Genomic DNA, 25,354 nt, shown 5'->3' with positions numbered 1-25,354 from the left:
ATGTTCTTTTCTTTTCCCTGCAATCTCTTTCCCACAGCAGAGACGTTGCGAGCCTGTCTCTACTTTAGTGTTATTTTCATGGCAAAGCTCTGAGCTCTAATCTATGGTTCCCCCTCGCCAAACTTTCTCGAAAAGCACTCGTCTAGCTGAAACCACTATCAATAATTCCCCCAACTCATTATCTGTGCCTAAACCCAAAACAAGATTCCATGAACATACTTTCTTTCTTCGAACTGAAGGCCTGTGGAATTCTCTTCCGTTTCCCTGATTACCAGCTGAATACAATATATTCATCTTCAAGTCCAATATAAATAAATTCTTGTTGAACCGTCTCCTTAAGTAATCCAAGTTACCAAATTTCCACTACTAACGATTACTATAATATAATTCCATTGACTACTGCACACTCATTATTCTCGAGTGGCCTCCGGGTTTTGATAAGTCATGACTCCTATGTAAAAAAAGGATTTTATGATTTCAGTTTTCAACTACTTCTGTCGGTTTGTGCTTGTACCATTTGTCTGGCTGTTTAAGATGCAACTTTCAAAATTAACAGTGTACTTCTTTCCCCACTTGATCGTGTCTGTGTTTTGTAATCTTTTTTAGGCTAGTTTATTGTCTTCGCTTATTATGTAATTCATTGTTTTGTATCTTTGTCCACATAATCTGCATTTGCTGTCTTTTTTGTGTTTTTTTACCCTTGCCTGGATGGGGTTGGTTTTTATCACGTTATCTTGTGCGCTGTTATTAGGGATTCAGTTTATCTATTCAGATGCACTTTTCGTAACCATGTTCAAGTGTTTTGTTAGTCCCATAATTATCTTTATGAATCATCCATCTAGCTGTTTCTCTTCCCATTATTTCTTGTCTTATTCCTTGCCTCTCTGTTTTCTGTTTTGTTCATTTTTTCAGTGTCTCTTGTTGCTGTAATTATTCTTTTTGTTTTCTGCATTTTGTATTTTTCTAATTCTTTTTTGTATTATTCATACATTCTTCTATAGAAACTAGTCTTTCTTCCTTCTTTTCTTTTCACGTCGCTATCATTCTTTGAGTCTAGTGTATTGTACATGCTCATGAATTTCGAGATGCCCTCGTTCTTCTTCGGTCCATTCTATAAACCGTCTAGAGAATCTTACTCGTGACACTGACATGCGTATATACCTTTTATTAGGTTTCTACTATGTTTCTGGAGGTTTTCTTGTTCTTGTGATGTATTTCTTTCCATTTTTCCTTTTCATTACTATTACTTTGAAGTGGCGTGTTCCAGAACTCCCAAATATTTGTAGGTGCCATTATCTCCGCTTGATTGAAATGCATGGAAGGTTCTTCCAGGATATAGTAGAAGTGGCTGATGAAAGATCATGGAAACGGCTTAGAGCTAGATATCTAGCTAAGAGTACTGAAGCTTTTGTTTGTGCAGCACAAGAGCAGGCATTAGGAACACGATTGTTAAAAAAAGTGGTTCTAGGAGAGGAAATTGCTGCAGAATGCCGGATTTGTGGTAAGACCTCAGAATCAATTGCGCACCTTGCAGCAGGGTATTGTGGACTGGCCCAGAGAGAGAGAGAGAGAGAGAGAGTACTGCAAAAGACACAATCGCATGGGACTCCGGATATATTGGGAGGTGTGCAAGAGGGTTGGGGTAAAGTGTGCTGGAAAATGGTTTGAGGAGGTTCCTGATGAAGTGAGAACAAGTGAGGATGGCAAGGTAGAGATATGGTGGGACAAAAGTGTCATAACGACCAAGCAATTGGAACATAATCGTCCGGATTTGGTCATCATTGACAAGGTCTCAAAAAACTGGCAGATTGTAGACTTCTCAGTACCCTGGGACAGGAATGTGAGAGAGAAAGAGAATGAGAAGTGGAGCAATTATGCTCCATTGGCCTTGGAGATAAGGCGTATACATGGGGTTAAAACACAAATAATCCCGGTCGTAGTTGGTACACTAGGAGTAGTATCAAGTCGTCTGGAAGACAATTGAAAAAACTACAAATCCCCCATCTTTTAGGCGGCCTTCAAACCTCTGCAACATCCTTAGGAAAACTCTTGATCTTAGAAGCTCCTGGTTTGAAGCCGGGATTAAGGGAAATCCTCTGGAAATGAATCCCATCCCTTTCCAGAGAGACGTTCATAAGCGCAATCAGAATTATTATTATTATTATTATTATTATTGTTGTTGTTGTTGTTGTTGTTGTTGTTGTTGTTGTTATTATTATTATTATTATTATTATTATTATTGCTTACTTAATTACTAACTAGGAGAAGTCACACAAGCTATCATAAAAAAATTATCTTTAAGAACAACTTGCGGTGTTACCTGGAGTCTGAGTGACAACACGTTTCCTCAGATTTACAGTACTCCCCACCTCTTTCGATAAACTTTGCAGATGAATTTGCATTATCATAACAGCCGCTTACAAGTGATTTCTTGTCGGCAGTGACCATTGGTCTTCACTGAAATTTGGGTGGCAGTAAGTCTCCCCAAGTTCCTAGTCCCTTTTGCACTCATCCAGCGGAAGTCTGGCTAGTGCTTTTTCTCCTCGATCTTTTCACTTCCCTACTTATTTGGTGTAGTGTCAGTTTATGGATACATGTACGCACACAAAAAAGTGGGGGAGGGCGAAATGCTGGGGCAGAAGGTATAGGGGCACGGGGGGTAACTTTGTCTCTGTCGTCTTCTCTCTTATTTTATTGCAAACCATCGTATCAAGTTCCAGGTATTTGCAGCCTTCTTATTCTTCTAATTATTATTATTATTATTATTATTATTATTATTATTATTATTATTATTATTCATACGAATCATTATGAGGTATTGTCACTAGCAACAACAGTAGGTGAGATGTTTCTGAAGTCTGCATGACAACAAATCTTCCGTTGCAAATCAGTTTGAGCTGTCAAATGATTATCTGTGCTTTATCGTTGATAAAGGCTGTTGTCTTTATCTGGAATTTAAGTGGCAATAAACTTGCTCAGCGTTTTAGTGCAGGTCTGGATTGTGCTCTTCCTCTTCGATCTTTTTGATCCCCAGAACAATTTCATTCGATACAAAGTGATGTTGATGCTACCACTTTTTCGCATGTGTTTATGCAGCAGTCTTCTTTTTCCACTTGCATCCCTTTTATGGGACTTACTTGGTTATGTCGATTGGCTGCTGCACTCAAGTCCTAATATTAAGCTGCTTTCTTATTCTCCATTTTCTTTTACTCCTTGTTCTTGTTGTTCTTTGTTTTTGTTGTTGTTGTTCTTATTATTATTCATGTTCTTTTTCTTTACTCATGATAATTTCTCATACAAATCATTGCCAGTGATCGCTCACTAGTGACAACACTAAGTTTACTTGACAACAGGCCATCCCAAATTTCGAGTACACTCCGTCTCTTCCATTGCAAATCATAAAATGTTTTCGCAACAGCTGTTTACCATTGATTTCCCGCTGATAATTGTCGTTGGCTTTCTCTGACAGTTAAGTAGCAGTAAACATGCTAAGGAGTTGATTATTTTCAGTGCGAATCGAAAGGAGACCTGGATGACCCCCCCTTCTTGTTTGCTGTCTATCTAGATCTCCTTTGAACCTTGTCCCAAATTGTTTTCGTTGGTGCATTATTATTTCAACATATTTGTTGTTGGCCAATGTTACCTGGTTAGGTTAGCTTCTTCACTCGAGGGATTTCCTTAATGTCAGCTGTTTTCTATTCGCCTTCTTCTTCTTCTTCTTCTTCTTCTTCTTATTATTATTATTCTTGTTTCTTCTCTTTCTTCTTCTCCGTCTTCTTTTTCTTCGTATTTTGATTATTTAAAACACCGTGAGTAATTGATGTAAACAAAATTTGATAAAACTCTGTTACTATGACATTGAATTTTTATTTGGATGTGAATTCAAATTTACATTTCGTAGATTTCTTAGATCTGCGCGCCTGTGGAATTGTCTTCCGTTTTCCTGCTTTCCAGCTGACTACAATATGGTTGTCTTCAAGTCTGACGTAAACAAGTTTTTGATGAGCCGTTCCACTTAAGTTAACAAATTTACCGAATTTCCATTACTAACGATTACTATATTGTCCAATTTCTACTGTACACTCTTTAAACCTTATCCTCGGGTGGCCTCTTGGCCTTGATAAGTGGTGATGCTTATGTAAAAAAATCATTAGAAGAAGGATAAACAAAGGAAAGAGGCACATAAAGAGCGTATGAGAGAGTGTGGAGAAAAGACACAGAGACAGAGAGAATAAGAGCGAGAGAGAGAGAGAGAGAGAGAGAGAGAGAGAGAGAGAGAGAGAAAGAGGAGATAGCTAAAAAAGAGATATAGAGAACGAGAAAGACGGAGACAAAGATATTTATCTGCTTATCTCTTTCTCAGTATATGTGTATGTGCGTGTATATATATACATAGATGTATATATATATATATATATATACATGTATCTACATACACACATATATATTTCGCAATATATATATATATATATATATATATATATATATATATATAATTGTAAAATGATATAGGGAAAATCATTTCTTTGGCACCAAATACATAACATTAATCACCAATCAATGTACGATCGTTTCCGAGACGGTACAAAAATCAGCATCTAGATTAGACATCGAATAGAACCTTAAATATATGATTAGAACCAAAATTTTATACAGCAATATTATATATATATAGTATGTATATCATATATTATAGATCATATACATTATATATATATACATATATATATATATATATTATATAATATATATTATATATAATAAATATAATACATAATATATATGTAATAAAGAACTATACTATATATATATATTATATATATATTATATATATATATATTATATATATATAATATATATGTTGCAGAGGGAAAATAGGGAGAAAAAGAGAGAGAGAAACAAAGAGAACTTTAAAGAGAGGTGAGGAGAGAGAGGCGAGGAGAGAGAGAGAGAGAGAGAGAGAGAGAGAGAGAGTGAAGTAAAAAAGCGTTCAACTTTCATAATCTTTCTCCTTCCTGTTTTCTTCAAATCATTTACTGCTGTCGCTGTTTTGCCGACGACGTGTTGCAAACAGCCGAGAAGCGACACCAGAGGACGGCATAAACGGCGAACATGTTAAAAGTCTCTCAAATGCGCAACCACCAGTTGAACAACAAAATTATATCGAAACAACAACAACCTGCCGTTTTTAATCCTCCATGTTTTTCACCATTTTCAACATAATAACGCTGGCGGAAGGGGCGAACAAAGAGACGAATAATGTTTTGCATTCAAGTTCAAATTAAGTAATTGATTAGAACACAAATTTTTATTGCAGAGAACATTGTGAAGTATATATATATCCTTTTACATCTATTTCTCTCTCTCTCTATCTATCTATATACCTATCTATCTATATATATATATTTAAATAATAACTTTTTAATACCTATAGAAACTAGTGTTTCATCCTTTCGGGAATTATCAGTGCAGGGTAACACGATTAATACCAGTCGGGTGCAAGATTTGAACCTGGCCACGCAACTATTTCTGGCTCCATTAGCAAGGAATAAAACTCACGAGCAATCTCAACCCCGAGAAATGTCGTTGAAATTTAACATTTTTTTTAAATGTCGTAACATCCGGCCACAGTGCTCCAATGATTCTAATGATCTACGCATGCGAGCTAAGGTGACCGACTTTCAACTTTAAAGTGCTCGACAATAGGAATCGAGTTTCTTAAAGGGACTGACATAATTATTACAATAATAATTTATATAAATGATTATTACAATAATAATTTATATATATAATTATTACAATAATAATTTATATATATGATTATTACAATAATAATTTATATATATAATTATTACAATAATAATTTATATATATGATTATTACAATAATAATTTATATATATGATTATTACAATAATAATTTATATATATAATTATTACAATAATAATTTATATAAATGATTATTACAATAATAATTTATATATATGATTATTACAATAATAATTTATATATATGATTATTACAATAATAATTTATATATATGATTATTACAATAATAATTTATATATATAATTATTACAATAATAATTTATATATATGATTATTACAATAATAATTTATATATATAATTATTACAATAATAATTTATATAAATGATTATTACAATAATAATTTATATATATGATTATTACAATAATAATTTATATATATGATTATTACAATAATAATTTATATATATAATTATTACAATAATAATTTATATATATGATTATTACAATAATAATTTATATATATAATTATTACAATAATAATTTATATATATGATTATTACAATAATAATTTATATATATAATTATTACAATAATAATTTATATATATGATTATTACAATAATAATTTATATATATGATTATTACAATAATAATTTATATAAATGATTATTACAATAATAATTTATATATATGATTATTACAATAATAATTTATATATATGATTATTACAATAATAATTTTTATATATGATTATTACAATAATAATTTATATATATGATTATTACAATAATAATTTATATATATGATTATTACAATAATAATTTATATATATAATTATTACAATAATAATTTATATAAATGATTATTACAATAATAATTTATATATATGATTATTACAATAATAATTTATATATATGATTATTACAATAATAATTTATATATATGATTATTACAATAATAATTTATATATATAATTATTACAATAATAATTTATATAAATGATTATTACAATAATAATTTATATATATGATTATTACAATAATAATTTATATATATGATTATTACAATAATAATTTATATATATGATTATTACAATAATAATTTATATATATGATTATTACAATAATAATTTATATAAATGATTATTACAATAATAATTTATATATATAATTATTACAATAATAATTTATATAAATGATTATTACAATAATAATTTATATATATGATTATTACAATAATAATTTATATATATGATTATTACAATAATAATTTATATATATAATTATTACAATAATAATTTATATAAATGATTATTACAATAATAATTTATATATATGATTATTACAATAATAATTTATATATATATAATTATTACAATAATAATTTATATATATGATTATTACAATAATAATTTATATATATAATTATTACAATAATAATTTATATAAATGATTATTACAATAATAATTTATATATATGATTATTACAATAATAATTTATATATATAATTATTACAATAATAATTTATATATATGATTATTACAATAATAATTTATATATATAATTATTACAATAATAATTTATATAAATGATTATTACAATAATAATTTATATATATGATAATTACAATAATAATTTATATATATGATTATTACAATAATAATTTATATATATGATTATTACAATAATAATTTATATATATAATTATTACAATAATAATTTATATAAATGATTATTACAATAATAATTTATATATATGATTATTACAATAATAATTTATATATATGATTATTACAATAATAATTTATATATATGATTATTACAATAATAATTTATATATATAATTATTACAATAATAATTTATATAAATGATTATTACAATAATAATTTATATATATGATTATTACAATAATAATTTATATATATAATTATTACAATAATAATTTATATATATGATTATTACAATAATAATTTATATATATAATTATTACAATAATAATTTATATAAATGATTATTACAATAATAATTTATATATATGATTATTACAATAATAATTTATATATATAATTATTACAATAATAATTTATATATATGATTATTACAATAATAATTTATATATATAATTATTACAATAATAATTTATATAAATGATTATTACAATAATAATTTATATATATGATTATTACAATAATAATTTATATATATGATTATTACAATAATAATTTATATATATGATTATTACAATAATAATTTATATATATAATTATTACAATAATAATTTATATAAATGATTATTACAATAATAATTTATATATATGATTATTACAATAATAATTTATATATATGATTATTACAATAATAATTTATATATATGATTATTACAATAATAATTTATATATATAATTATTACAATAATAATTTATATAAATGATTATTACAATAATAATTTATATATATGATTATTACAATAATAATTTATATATATAATTATTACAATAATAATTTATATATATGATTATTACAATAATAATTTATATATATAATTATTACAATAATAATTTATATATATAATTATTACAATAATAATTTATATATATGATTATTACAATAATAATTTATATATATGATTATTACAATAATAATTTATATATATAATTATTACAATAATAATTTATATATATAATTATTACAATAATAATTTATATATATGATTATTACAATAATAATTTATATATATAATTATTACAATAATAATTTATATATATGATTATTACAATAATAATTTATATATATAATTATTACAATAATAATTTATATATATAATTATTACAATAATAATTTATATATATGATTATTACAATAATAATTTATATATATAATTATTACAATAATAATTTATATATATGATTATTACAATAATAATTTATATATATAATTATTACAATAATAATTTATATATATAATTATTACAATAATAATTTATATATATAATTATTACAATAATAATTTATATATATAATTATTACAATAATAATTTATATATATAATTATTACAATAATAATTTATATATATGATTATTACAATAATAATTTCTATATATAATTATTACAATAATAATTTATATATATGATTATTACAATAATAATTTATATATATAATTATTACAATAATAATTTATATATATGATTATTACAATAATAATTTATATATATAATTATTACAATAATAATTTATATATATGATTATTACAATAATAATTTATATATATAATTATTACAATAATAATTTATATATATGATTATTACAATAATAATTTATATATATGATTATTACTATAATAATTTATATATATGATTATTACAATAATAATTTATATATATGATTATTACAATAATAATTTATATATATAATTATTACAATATTAATTTATATATATAATTATTACAATAATAATTTATATATATGATTATTACAATAATAATTTATATATATAATTATTACAATAATAATTTATATATATGATTATTACAATAATAATTTATATATATAATTATTACAATAATAATTTATATATATGATTATTACAATAATAATTTATATATATGATTATTACAATAATAATTTATATATATGATTATTACAATAATAATTTATATATATGATTATTACAATAATAATTTATATATATGATTATTACAATAATAATTTATATATATAATTATTACAATAATAATTTATATATATTATTATTACAATAATAATTTATATATATGATTATTACAATAATAATTTATATATATGATTATTACAATAATAATTTATATATATGATTATTACAATAATAATTTATATATATGATTATTACAATAATAATTTATATATATGATTATTACAATAATAATTTATATATATGATTATTACAATAATAATTTATATATATGATTATTACAATAATAATTTATATATATGATTATTACAATAATAATTTATATATATGATTATTACAATAATAATTTATATATATGATTATTACAATAATAATTTATATATATAATTATTACAATAATAATTTATATATATGATTATTACAATAATAATTTATATATATGATTATTACAATAATAATTTATATATATGATTATTACAATAATAATTTATATATATGATTATTACAATAATAATTTATATATATGATTATTACAATAATAATTTATATATATAATTATTACAATAATAATTTATATATATGATTATTACAATAATAATTTATATATATAATTATTACAATAATAATTTATATATATAATTATTACAATATTAATTTATATATATAATTATTACAATAATAATTTATATATATAATTATTACAATATTAATTTATATATATAATTATTACAATAATAATTTATATATATGATTATTACAATAATAATTTATATATATAATTATTACAATAATAATTTATATATATGATTATTACAATAATAATATATGATTATTACAATAATAATTTATATATATAATTATTACAATAATAATTTATATATATGATTATTACAATAATAATTTATATATATGATTATTACAATAATAATTTATATATATAATTATTACAATAATAATTTATATATATGATTATTACAATAATAATTTATATATATAATTATTACAATATTAATTTATATATATATAATTATTACAATAATAATTTATATATATGATTATTACAATAATAATTTATATATATAATTACACAATAATAATTTATATATATAATTATTACAATAATAATTTATATATATGATTATTACAATAATAATTTATATATATAATTATTACAATATTAATTTATATATATATAATTATTACAATAATAATTTATATATATGATTATTACAATAATAATTTATATATATAATTATTACAATAATAATTTATATACATAATTATTACAATAATAATTTATATATATGATTATTACAATAATGATTTATATATATGATTATTACAATAATAATTTATATATATAATTATTACAATAATAATTTATATACATAATTATTACAATAATAATTTATATATATAATTATTACAATAATAATTTATATATATGATTATTACAATAATAATTTATATATATAATTATTACAATAATAATTTATATATATGATTATTACAATAATAATTTATATATATAATTATTACAATAATAATTTATATATATGATTATTACAATAATAATTTATATATATAATTATTACAATAATAATTTATATATATGATTATTACAATAATAATTTATATATATAATTATTACAATAATAATTTATATACATAATTATTACAATAATAATTTATATACATAATTATTACAATAATAATTTATATATATAATTATTACAATAATAATTTATATATATGATTATTACAATAATAATTTATATATATGATTATTACAATAATAATTTATATATATGATTATTACAATAATAATTTATATATATGATTATTACAATAATAATTTATATATATGATTATTACAATAATAATTTATATATATGATTATTACAATAATAATTCATATATATAATTATTACAATAATAATTTATATATATATAATTATTACAATAATAATTTATATACATAATTATTACAATAATAATTTATATATATAATTATTACAATAATAATTTATATATATGATTATTACAATAATAATTCATATATATAATTATTACAATAATAATTTATATATATATAATTATTACAATAATAATTTATATATATAATTATTACAATAATAATTTATATACATAATTATTACAATAATAATTTATATATATAATTATTACAATAATAATTCATATATATGATTATTACAATAATAATTCATATATATGATTATTACAATAATAATTTATATATATATAATTATTACAATAATAATTTATATACATAATTATTACAATAATTATTTATATATATAATTATTACAATAATAATTTATATACATAATTATTACAATAATAATTTATATACATAATTATTACAATAATAATTTATATATATATAATTAAATTCCAGAACAGAAGAGGTTCTTGCATCACTTTTATAACCTATTGCGAAGATAAACCCAAATTTTATAATGATACTAAACCTTATGTCTAGAATTCCAAATCGAATTTAAATATAGCTGGAAAAGTCTTCTCAATTATTAAATCATTTCTTTCTGATAGGTTCATAAGAGTAGTAGTTGAGGGGCAAAAATCAGAAGCTCACAGTATTAATGCCGGTGTCCCTCAGGGATCCATCCTGGGCCCAACTCTTTTCCTGATCTACATTAATGATCTTCCAAATCATATCCTTACATCATTTGTAGACATTTATGCTGACGACACTACCATTTATGGTACCACATCTAAGACAGTAAACGACCAAGTTCTCTCCAATTGTCTCTCCTCTGATCTTGAGCACGTAGTACAATGGGGAAAGGAGTGGCTGGTTACTTTTAATGCATCTAAAACCAAGCTTCTCTCTTTACATCATCAACATTCTAATCGACATTTGTCATCAATTGAAATGAATGGCTCTCGTCTTCAGGAGGCCTCAAGTTTTGACAAGCTTCTGGGCTTGACCATTACTCCTGATCTTAAATGGAACACGTATATCAAATCTGTTGCCAAGGCCGCTGGAAAAATGGTGGGATCTTTCTATCGATCCGGTAGATATCTCACTGCTGATGCTATTCTCTATCTATATAAGAGCCAGGTACGTCCAAGGATGGAATACTGTTGCCACATCTGGGCAGGAGCTGCTAGAAAGGACTTGTCCTGCCTTGATAGAGTTCAAAATAGACTTCGTAGCCTCGTAGGAGATGTCCTTTTCTCCTCCTTGCAACCTCTATCTCACAGAAGAGATGTTGCGAGTTTGTCTCTGATGCATCGTTATTTTCATGGAAAGTGTTCAACTGAGCTTCAATCTATGGTCCCCCCTCGCCAAACTTTCACAAGAAACACTCGTCTAGCTGTAAACACTATCAATAATTTCCCCCACTCTTTATCTGTGCCTAAACCTAAACGTAGATTCCATGAACAAAGCTTCTTTCTTAGAACTGCACGCCTGTGGAATTGTCTTCCGTTTTCCTGCTTTCCGGCTGACTACAATATGGTTGTGTTCAAGTCTAAAGTAAATAAGTTCTTGATGAGCCGTTCCATATAAGTTATCAAATTTACCAAATTTTCATTACTAATGATTATTATATTGACCAATTTCTACTGTACACTCTTTAACCCTTATCCTTGAGTGGCCTCTGGGCCTTGATAATGTGGTGATGCCTTTGTAAAAAAAAAAAAAAAAAAATCAAAATACATTCCATGATTTCGATTAATAAAAAAATGTCTAAAACGTAAGACTAAAGTATATCGAAATAAATTTTGCTTAATTGGTGTCTAATTGAATATGCATGAAATTTAATGCAATTAATAGAACGTTTGAATTTTCAAATGTAATGTTAGACCGCATTATCCACTATTACAATAGGCAACCATATTCCAAAAGTATTCTCACAGTATTTGATAATGTATGAAGCTTTTAAGAACACGTTTTTTAATAAGCTCTATTTTCGCCAAGAAAGAGGCTCTAACAATTATTTAAAGAATTTAATTTGATAATGTAATTCTCCAAGTGGAGATACCTTACAAAAAAACAAAACAAAAACAAAACAAAACAAAATAAAAATAATTTTATATATCTACATACGATTTTATGTATCTTTTGCAGTATTTAGTTCGACAGTTCTTGATACGTAAGTAGAGGTAGCCTGACGAATGCGTACAAGAATGAAACGCATAAAATTCTGTGTAGCTCAATTTCCTTTGTATGTTCAAGCCCTACTCTCTTTCCTTCTCTCTGTCTCTGTCTGGCTGTCTGTCTCTCTCTCTCTTTCTCTCTCTCTCTATATATATAGATAGATGTATTAGAAAGAAATATATATCGAAGCACACACACATACACACACATATATATTAACTTATTTTTGAATTTTTATTTTCTTATTTTTTTCTATGATGTCATTTTATTTTATAATTTTTTATTTGTTTGCACATTTTGGAACACAAAGAAAACAATGATTATATTCTTCAATTTAAAACAAGTTATTCTCTTGCTGGTTATAAATTATTCAGAGATTATTAAAAATACAATGTACCAAAGTATGTCCTCACATTGCCAATAACATGATACAATAATAACAAATGAAAATTAGCAAAGTTTTATTTGTCAGTTTAAATACTACTTGGGTCTAACTTTGAAACTTTGTATTTTAGATTTTGTATGAGAAAAGCTCACATTGGTTTTGCATCGGATTTTTAACACACACACACACACACACACACACACACACACACACACACACACACACACACACACACACACACACACACACACACACATATATAGTTTTGGTGGCCAGTTTGTTTTAGGTCTTCACATTTGCTGAGAAGTTATTTTCATCTTATATTAATTTTAATTGAATTCTGAGTAAAATCTCTCCAAAGCATCAAACTTCTTTGTTTGTTTGTTTTTTTTTTCAATGGTAGTGCAAGTATGAAGCATTACATTGATTGCATTGAAGTATTCCTGATCACTTTTCTCGCAGTAAAAGGGCTCAGCAATAACTCAGTCTTACAAATCCGTCTCTCTCTATATATGTATTTTATGTAAACCATAAAGCTGATTTTTTTCCAGCCCTGACATTCTTCTTAGACTAGCCTGGGTGCCCGGCGTTGCCCGGGTGTTTGGAGGTGTGTTAAAAAAAAAAAATGGTAGTACACAGGCGGACGCGAAGGAGGAAAAGAATGTGAAAAAAACGTGACCTCTTTGCTGTGTCGCCCATCGCCAAACCGGAAGTGAGGTAGGTTTAAATTAAGGCTAGGCATTCGAAATGAGGGGATGACTTTCGAAAATATCGACAAAAAAGCGATCCTCTCCTGTAAAAAAGTGCCCAGTTGAGGGTGAAGACATTAATGTTTATGGCCAATGTTTCGATATTTGTTGTCCAAAGAGTCGAGCTTCAAAACAATCCCGATCTCGTGAAAATTCGTCGCCTCTGTCATAAGTTTTAGGCAGACAAACAAACAAACAAACGAAACAAACAAAAAATACATACATAAATACATATATACAGACAGACAAACAGACAAGTGAGATTTATCTTATAGATGATTCGCTGGATTACGCTGGATTTTATTTATGCATAGTTGGAAAAATGGTGGGATCTTTCTATCGATCCAGTAGATATCTCACTGCTGATGCTATTCTCTACCTATATAAGAGCCAGGTACGTCCAAGGATGGAATACTGTTGCCACATCTGAGCAGGAGCTGCTAGAAAGGACTTGTCCTGCCTTGATAGAGTTCAAAATAGACTTCATAGCCTCGTAGGAGATGTCCTTTTCTCCTCCTTGCAACCTCTATCTCACAGAAGAGATGTTGCGAGTTTGTCTCTGATGTATCGCTATTTTTATGGAAAGTGTTCAACTGAGCTTCAATCTATGGTCCCCCCTCGCCAAACTTTCACAAGAAACACTCGTCTAGCTGTAAACACTATCAATAATTCCCCCACTCGTTATCTGTGCCTAAACCTAAACGTAGATTCCATGAACAAAGCTTCTTTCTTAGAACTGCACGCCTGTGGAATTGTCTTCCGTTTTCCTGCTTTCCGGCTGACTACAATATGGTTGTGTTCAAGTCTAAAGTAAATAAGTTCTTGATGAGCCGTTCCATATAAGTTATTAAATTTACCAAATTTTCATTACTAATGATTACTATATTGACCAATTTCTACTGTACACTCTTTAACCCTTATCCTTGAGTGGCCTCTGGGCCTTGATAATGTGGTGATGCCTTTGTAAAAAAAAAAAAATAGTTTCTACATTCTGCATAATTCTACGGAATTTAAAATGAAAATTCCAACACGCAGCAATATTCTCTCTCTCTCTTTCTCTCTCTCTCTCTATGTATATATATATATATATATATATATATATATATATATATATATATATATATATATATATAAAGTGACCTTGTCTGTGTGTACGAAAAGTCTCTACCAAATTCCTCTCTGAACCTTAAGTGGAAATTTGTTAGCATACTTTCGATTTGTTTTCGAAAATTACAACTAAAAGGTCAAAACTGAAAACACAAATTGATATCGGCAGGAGTAGTAAATCTACATGCATAGGTAAAACAACGTTATTTTTTTAAAACTATTGACACGTGTGGGGACGTTGCTCAGTGTCTAAGTATCATTGCTGACGTCTTGCATGTTTTGGTTTCGATTCTAGCTGATGGCATCCTAGTCAGTTTTTTTTTTACTTTTGATATTCTTGCTACATATTGGGTAAAACGATAGAGAATTGGTTCTATAATAATAAATATTAAATCAGCATGAATTATAATATGATATTTAAGCGTTTTTTACAACCGGTAACACTGAACGGCCTGCTAGTATATATATATATATATATATATATATATATATATATATATATATATAAATCACTTTGTGTGTGCGCGAGTTTCCTTCCTTATATGTTCCGAAATATATATATAGGTTAATCATTTGTTTGAAACTTATTCGGTTTGTATTTACCAATCGTAATGGGTTAAAATATTTTACTCGTAAAGTTTTTATAATGATAATTGCTTTGATATATACTATATAGAAACGACAGAGCATGTTGATTACAAGAACAATGTAAATTATCCTAAATGGTGTTTTTACACGTAAACATCTGAAGAGTATGTGGCAAAAAATGCAGCAATAATATAATTAGTTCAAGACTTTTAATCGCAATACGAAACAATATTTTAATGGGTACGTTTTGAAAGTAATACATGACCAACTCAGAAAACTTGATATTTGGAACTTAGAAAATGTTTATATTATAATATATATATATATATATATATATATATATATATATATTATAATATATATATATATATATATAAAATATGCACACACACATATATTTAGATGTTGTTTATTTGCTTTTGTTTGCGATATTTTTGAATGAATTCAATTACTTATACGAAAGTACATTTTTACCTAAATTTTCCCTTTAACTAATTTGGAACCCCCAAATGGGGAGCGGCATATATATTGTTTTTAAAATATAATTATCCACTGACATGCGTTTCGTCGTCTACGTGTATGATGAGTCGTAAACGACGAAATACGTGTCAGTGGATAATTATATTTTAAAAACAATATATATATATATATATATATATATATATGCGAAACCAATGATAGCTCTGTTTACTGGGTTTGAACTTATTAATCTGATTAGCAGAACACGCTAATGTCTGAAGGAATAAAAATAATTGTTAATTTTCATTTTAAAATATTATAGTCATAATGCCTATTTGAGAAATCAAAGTTGGTCTCCCTCCAGGGAATTAAAAAAAAAAGCTCAACTTTAGCGTAAATGCAACTAGTATTATTTGGCTTCTTCGAACTGCTGTTCTCGTCTTGAGTGTCATTTTCATTTTGGTCCCTGCAACCCCCGACCTTCAGGTGTACCTTGTCGAACTCGAGAATCTGTCCGTCGAACTCGGGTATATTCGCACAGAATTTCGAACAGAACCCTTCATTAAATCCACGAGTATCTTGTCGACGGAGTACTTGAAAAAATCCAGTTGTAAAAGTGATATTTTCCGAAGGTTGAAAGTTTAACCCTTAGTGTTGGCGACCCAAAATACAACTGTGACTTCTGTGTATTACTTAGGACTTATATCCAGTCATGACGGACGGAACGCTAGCATGTCACCTTCGTGAATTTAATAAAAGGTTTTATTCAAAATTACGTGTAGATTCCCGAGTTCGGCAGAAAGGTTCCCGAATTCGATAAGATACACTTGAAGAAATTCAGAGGTTACATGGACCGAAAAGTTGTGGAAATGACACTGAAAATGAGAACAGTAGTTTGAAGAATCCAAATAATATAACTAATCCTCATCTAAAAAAAAAACTCAAGAAAAGTAAAACATTTCGGCTGTTGTGAATGGCCGCTTATATGGCATTCGTAGGTACTTAATTTCCTTCCATTGATGTGTTCATTGCCTGTTGCATGGAGGAAATATGTTAGCCTGCGAAGCAAAGGGTGCATTGATTGACTGGATTCAAATCTCCCGACTAGTAGTAATTATTACTTCCCGCACTGATGTTTGCATAAGCAGTAGACACTAGTGTCTTTTTCTATAAAAAATTGTTAATATTTATTAAAACTATATATGTATATATATATATATATATAGTCATCCACATACAGTACTGTTTCGCAGCTCATCAGTGCGGCAAGAAAAGCAACTACCTCAAGCCAGGATCGAAACCCGATCGCCCAAACGAGAGTCGGGGCTTCTAACCGTTGCGTGTGTGTGTATATATATATATATATATATATATATATATATATATATATATATATATATATATATATACTAACATTTCCGCCCGGCGTTGCCTGGGTGTTTGGATGTGTATGTTGAGCAAAAAAAAAAAAGTTGAAAGTTTAAGGCAGACATGCACACAGATATACATACGTACATTTATATATTGGTAACTAAAAATTTTCGACCCAAACTGATGAAAAAGCTTGATCTATCTCTGAATACCCTTTATGTAAAATTTCAAATATTTAGACCAGAAATTGTCTGAATAATTTGGAAGAGACCGCAGAGGTCAATTTTATAAAAAAACTTTTACCCCTATTATGACCCTTAATATTTATTGTTTTGGGCTCAAATACAATTATTAAGTCAGATCCATGTCCAAGGAAACTATATCTAAAATTTACAGGTGCGTAGACCAAAAATTGTCGGAGGAGTTTGGGAAAGTTCTCAAAGGTCAAATCGTTGAATTTTGACCCCTTGATCGAAAAATTTCTGGCCCAAAACCGATCACATCAATTTTCCCAAATCTCAGTACCCTGTATATCAAATTTCGAGTCTGTAGACTAAAAATTGAAAGAGTTATTGCACAGACACACACGCACGCACACACACACACACACACACACACACACACACACACACACACACACACACACACACACACACACACACACGTTCACTCTATTTTATTTTTATTTTCTTTATCAACATGAAAATTAGTAACCTCTTTTTCTTTATTATTTAAAAAAATATTCCCAGGAATATCTGCCTTAATACAAAAGTGCTTGTTTATTTTGCGTCTTTAACCCCCAGCTCATATTTTTTTGCTGATGTGGAGACTTTGTTTAAATATAACAAAATCTTTTTATCAGATTATTGTTCAAGACATATTGTCTATTTCAATAAAAACATCGTTTCCGAAACGATCGTACAAACTATTGACTTGGTTTGTTTTTTCCTTTTGAAACTGATTTCCAATTCAAAAATTATGTATCATTTTACTCAATATATATATATATATATATATATATATATATAAAGCTGAATGTGTGTGTGTGTGTGTGTGTGTGTGTGTGTGTCTGGTCACGAATAGGCTCCTATATGGTTGACTATTTTAAAAAAACTGATTGCATATAATGATAGAAGATGTATCGAGACACAGGAATGGGTATGTTTGATCTGGCAGAACGGTGGTTAATTAAAATTGTGAGGTCTACGTTCGGTCCTGGTTCACAAAGTATGGAAAAAAAGTTTGCAAGTGTTTTTGATATAGATGTACATAATAATACTTTGATAAGTATGTTTTAACTTAAATAGGGATGGTATAATAAAATTGTGGGTCTGCGTTCGCGCCTGGCCTCCATAGAATGGAAATAGGCACAAACTTTAATAAAGAATTTTCATATCTATCTGCGTAAGTATACTTTGATAATTATGTTTCAGTTTAAAGAAATATGGTATAATAAAATTATGGGGTGTTCGTTTGCACCTGACCTCCATAGAATGGAAATATGCCACAAAGTTTAACAAGGTTTTTAATATAGATCCACAGAATATTGTGATAAGTGTTTCAGTGTGAACAGGTATGGTATAATAAATTATGGGGTTTATCTATTTTATTTTTACTTTCATCATATTTTGCTTTGGTTTTGATACCCCCAAATTCGAAGCTACCTCTTTACAACCCTTCCTTTTCATAATCTATCATACTTTCATAAATCAGAGTCTATTTTCTGTAGGCTGTTTTTGAACCCAGTCAACGACGGATACTTTTGCTAGTATATATATATATATATATATATATATATATATATATATATATATATATATATATGTATATATATATATATATATATATATATATAGTTTGTTGAGAGATATGAATTTTACTGCCCGCCTGACCAAAGGGTACATTACTATCAAAACCAGAACCACTGAATTCTCATCGATAAGTTCGATCATAACAACATCCGAGGAGATCTGGTTGCTGAGAGGTTCAAATTCATGTATTTGGTTTTTGCGAATATTCGCGGACAATCAAATATTCAAACATGCCACGAAAAGATCATGTGCTGATTTCACCTTTTTTAAAATTCATTGTCAAAAATCATTTGTAAACACATTATTATTTGACACTTAAAATTACTTTAAAAGATTTTCTCAATTTTAAAGGATAGTTAAAGCATTCATTTAAACTATATATACATGAGGATTGGTTTTAATGATTGAATGATATGTGAAATTGATTGTATTCTTCAACTCTACACTTTCACAATATACTGAAAGGTGAGACATCAGTGTTGCCAATATATATATATATATATATATATATATATATATATATATATATATATATATATATATATATATATATATATGTATAAGGAATGAAAAAATGTACCAGCGGTGGTTGACGTTATGTTTAAAGAAAAAATAGAAAAAACCGAATGAAATTATTAAAACATCAACGTTTCGTCCTTGTCTAAGAGGACATCATCAGGATAATTGAAATAAAAATGTGATAAAAGAAAAAGTCATAGATCGTGCGAAAAAAGACAGTTTTTTAAAATCCAACCCATGTCGGGAAAGGACGAAATATGTGTGCGTATGGGAAGGTTGTTTGATGTCTATATATACAATTTTAAAATGCATTTAAAATAAGTATGTACATTTTTTTTTTTTTTTTTTTTTTTTTTTTTTTTTTTTTTTTCTTTTGCGAAACTACTCATTTTCCTGAAAACATTCAAAGAAAAACGGCTAGCCAGGATCCACCCTGATACCTTGCTCTTTGATTATTATTTTCCCTATGCTAGGAGTTAAATGGTAGAAGCCTTTTCTTTGCGTAATAGTATTAGTATTTAAAATTAGTGCTGATTCTAAAAGTCTTCTTTTAGCTCTATCTATCACGTATTTAATAATTTTCGCTTGATCTAAATTAAATGAGTGATCGTGTTCTGCACAATGGCAAAAGAGTGCATTTAGGGCGTTACCATTCCTCATATCTCTTCTGTGCTCGTTAAGTCTTAATTTCAATTTTCGTTGTGTTTCACCTATGTACGCTTGTTGACAGTTGTTACATGGGATGGAATATATACCGGCATCGGATGTGAGGGTTTTGGGAGAGTGCTTGGTAGTTTTTAATGTCTGTTTTATGGTTGAGGAAGTTGTTTGTATCAGGTGAAAACCAAGTCTATTAAGAGTGTCGTAGATTTTTGTATTTTTGGTGTGGGTGGGAATGAAAAGATGTCTGTTTAATAGTGAGGTATCTGTTTTATTTTTCTGTGTGTTTATGTTATAGTGTATTTTCGTAGCTTTTTTCTTTGCGTAAGAAATGAAATAGGATGGATACTGTAGTTTTCTTAAAACATTCGTAATATATTGAAATTCATCATTAAGATATTGGGGACTGCATATTCTAAAGGCACGTAAGAAAAACCCTATAATCATGCCCGTCTTTATTTTATCATTGTGGTGTGAGTAGTAATGAATATAGTCGTTTTTGTGTGTGGTCTTTCTATGTACTTTGAAACTCAGATCAGTTTCTGATCTGATGAGGAATATGTCTAGAAAAGCTAGGGAGTGGTCTTGTTCGGATTCATGTGTAAAATTTATAGATGGTTCCACTGAATTTAATTTATTTCTAATTTGTTCTATTTGTGTGTTTTTAGGGAGAAAAATAAGAATGTCATCTATATATCTAAAATATGTGGATTTTTTAGGAAGTCTGTGTTTAAAAGAGTTGGTTTCTAAGAATTCTAAGAATAAGCAGGCTAGTACACCACTAAGGGGGTTACCCATAGGGAGTCCAAATTTCTGTCTATAGTAAGAATTATTAAATTGAAAGTAGGTTCTATCAGTGATGAGTTTTATAATTTGTATTAGTGTATCTGAGGAAAAAGGTAGGTCGGCTTTAATTTTGATTAAGTGCTTGTGGAGTAGATTAAGGCATTTTTTGATTGGAATATTGGTGTACAGGGAAATTATGTCTAAACTATGCATGGTTTTATTTTGCATGTCCATATTTTTTATTCTATTTAGGAGGTCACCAGAGTTTTTGATATGTGAAGTGCTGATGGTGCCCATTAGTGGAGTTAAAATTTGGGCAATAGCTCGTGCTAATTTATGGGTGACGCTTCCAATGTTTGATATTATAGGTCTCATAGGGACGTTCTCTTTATGTATTTTTGGGAGGCCGTATAATATAGGAATAGTGGGGTGGTATTCTATGTTATTTATCCATTTTTTATCATTTCCGATAAGTTTCTTTACGGATTTATTAAAAGTATCGAAATCTTTTTCTATTGATTTTAAATCGATCGGAGTGTATATATCTCCGTCTGCCAATAGTGTGTGCATTTTCTTTAGATATAGGTCTTTATCTATTATAACTATACCCCCTCCTTTATCGGCTTGTGAAATAATAATGTCTTTATTTTTTGTTAAAAGTTTTAAGGCATCAATGTATCTTTTTGGTAGTGCTAATTCTTGAGGTTGGGTAGTTGTTAAAGCTATTATCCCTTGTATGAAGCCTTTAGTAAAATCAGAGTCCTCTTGTCTATAATTTTTTAGGGTTGTGTTAGTAGTAATTTTCGAATGCTTGCCGGTAGCGAATTTAAGACCGAAACTGAGAGCTTCAGTTTCAATGTCCGTGAGTGGTTTAGAAGTAAGGTTTAGAATAAGGTCTGGACGTCCCAAAGTTTTCCATTTGCTGTTTTTTATCAATTTCGCAAGTTTGTTATTCAATTTAAAGTTATGGCGTGTGTTAAATTTTTTTGATAGATCTGTAAATGTTCTTAATTGATCTGGGTGTTTTCTTGTAATTTTGTTGATCAGCAATTAATATCCTGGCTTTCCGAAAAAGATGAGAGCTTTGGTGCTTTAAATATATTATAGATGACAAAAGATATTTCTCAATGTAATCCGGGAAAATATGGTCTGATGTTTTAAAAGATTTAGGTATGCATGCAGGTATGACTTTTTCTTCAATACATTTTTCCAGAAAAATTCTCCTGTTGTTGTGAGAATTTGCTGCGATTAAGATGCTCTTATATGTTCGCAGAGAAGATCGGTTTTCCATTTCGACAGAATGTATAAGGAATGAAAAAATGTACCAGCGGTGGTTGACGTTATGTTTTAAAACATCAGACCATATTTTTATGTTTTAAAACATCAGACCATATTTTCCCGGATTACATTGAGAAATATCTTTTGTCATCTATAATATATTTAAAGCACCAAAGCTCTCATCTTTTTCGGAAAGCCAGGATATTAATTGCTGATCAACAAAATTACAAGAAAACACCCAGATCAATTAAGAACATTTACAGATCTATCAAAAAATTTAACACACGCCATAACTTTAAATTGAATAACAAACTTGCGAAATTGATAAAAAACAGCAAATGGAAAACTTTGGGACGTCCAGACCTTATTCTAAACCTTACTTCTAAACCACTCACGGACATTGAAACTGAAGCTCTCAGTTTCGGTCTTAAATTCGCTACCGGCAAGCATTCGAAAATTACTACTAACACAACCCTAAAAAATTATAGACAAGAGGACTCTGATTTTACTAAAGGCTTCATACAAGGGATAATAGCTTTAACAACTACCCAACCTCAAGAATTAGCACTACCAAAAAGATACATTGATGCCTTAAAACTTTTAACAAAAAATAAAGACATTATTATTTCACAAGCCGATAAAGGAGGGGGTATAGTTATAATAGATAAAGACCTATATCTAAAGAAAATGCACACACTATTGGCAGACGGAGATATATACACTCCGATCGATTTAAAATCAATAGAAAAAGATTTCGATACTTTTAATAAATCCGTAAAGAAACTTATCGGAAATGATAAAAAATGGATAAATAACATAGAATACCACCCCACTATTCCTATATTATACGGCCTCCCAAAAATACATAAAGAGAACGTCCCTATGAGACCTATAATATCAAACATTGGAAGCGTCACCCATAAATTAGCACGAGCTATTGCCCAAATTTTAACTCCACTAATGGGCACCATCAGCACTTCACATATCAAAAACTCTGGTGACCTCCTAAATAGAATAAAAAATATGGACATGCAAAATAAAACCATGCATAGTTTAGACATAATTTCCCTGTACACCAATATTCCAATCAAAAAATGCCTTAATCTACTCCACAAGCACTTAATCAAAATTAAAGCCGACCTACCTTTTTCCTCAGATACACTAATACAAATTATAAAACTCATCACTGATAGAACCTACTTTCAATTTAATAATTCTTACTATAGACAGAAATTTGGACTCCCTATGGGTAACCCCCTTAGTGGTGTACTAGCCTGCTTATTCTTAGAATTCTTAGAAACCAACTCTTTTAAACACAGACTTCCTAAAAAATCCACATATTTTAGATATATAGATGACATTCTTATTTTTCTCCCTAAAAACACACAAATAGAACAAATTAGAAATAAATTAAATTCAGTGGAACCATCTATAAATTTTACACATGAATCCGAACAAGACCACTCCCTAGCTTTTCTAGACATATTCCTCATCAGATCAGAAACTGATCTGAGTTTCAAAGTACATAGAAAGACCACACACAAAAACGACTATATTCATTACTACTCACACCACAATGATAAAATAAAGACGGGCATGATTATAGGGTTTTTCTTACGTGCCTTTAGAATATGCAGTCCCCAATATCTTAATGATGAATTTCAATATATTACGAATGTTTTAAGAAAACTACAGTATCCATCCTATTTCATTTCTTACGCAAAGAAAAAAGCTACGAAAATACACTATAACATAAACACACAGAAAAATAAAACAGATACCTCACTATTAAACAGACATCTTTTCATTCCCACCCACACCAAAAATACAAAAATCTACGACACTCTTAATAGACTTGGTTTTCACCTGATACAAACAACTTCCTCAACCATAAAACAGACATTAAAAACTACCAAGCACTCTCCCAAAACCCTCACATCCGATGCCGGTATATATTCCATCCCATGTAACAACTGTCAACAAGCGTACATAGGTGAAACACAACGAAAATTGAAATTAAGACTTAACGAGCACAGAAGAGATATGAGGAATGGTAAC

This window comes from Euprymna scolopes, chromosome 45 (assembly GCF_053919585.1).
Source record: "Euprymna scolopes isolate OS-2025 chromosome 45, ASM5391958v1, whole genome shotgun sequence".
NCBI classification, from domain to species: Eukaryota; Metazoa; Mollusca; class Cephalopoda; order Sepiida; family Sepiolidae; genus Euprymna; species Euprymna scolopes.
The sequence above is the reverse complement of the archived record's forward strand: the minus strand, read 5'-3'. Positions refer to the sequence as shown.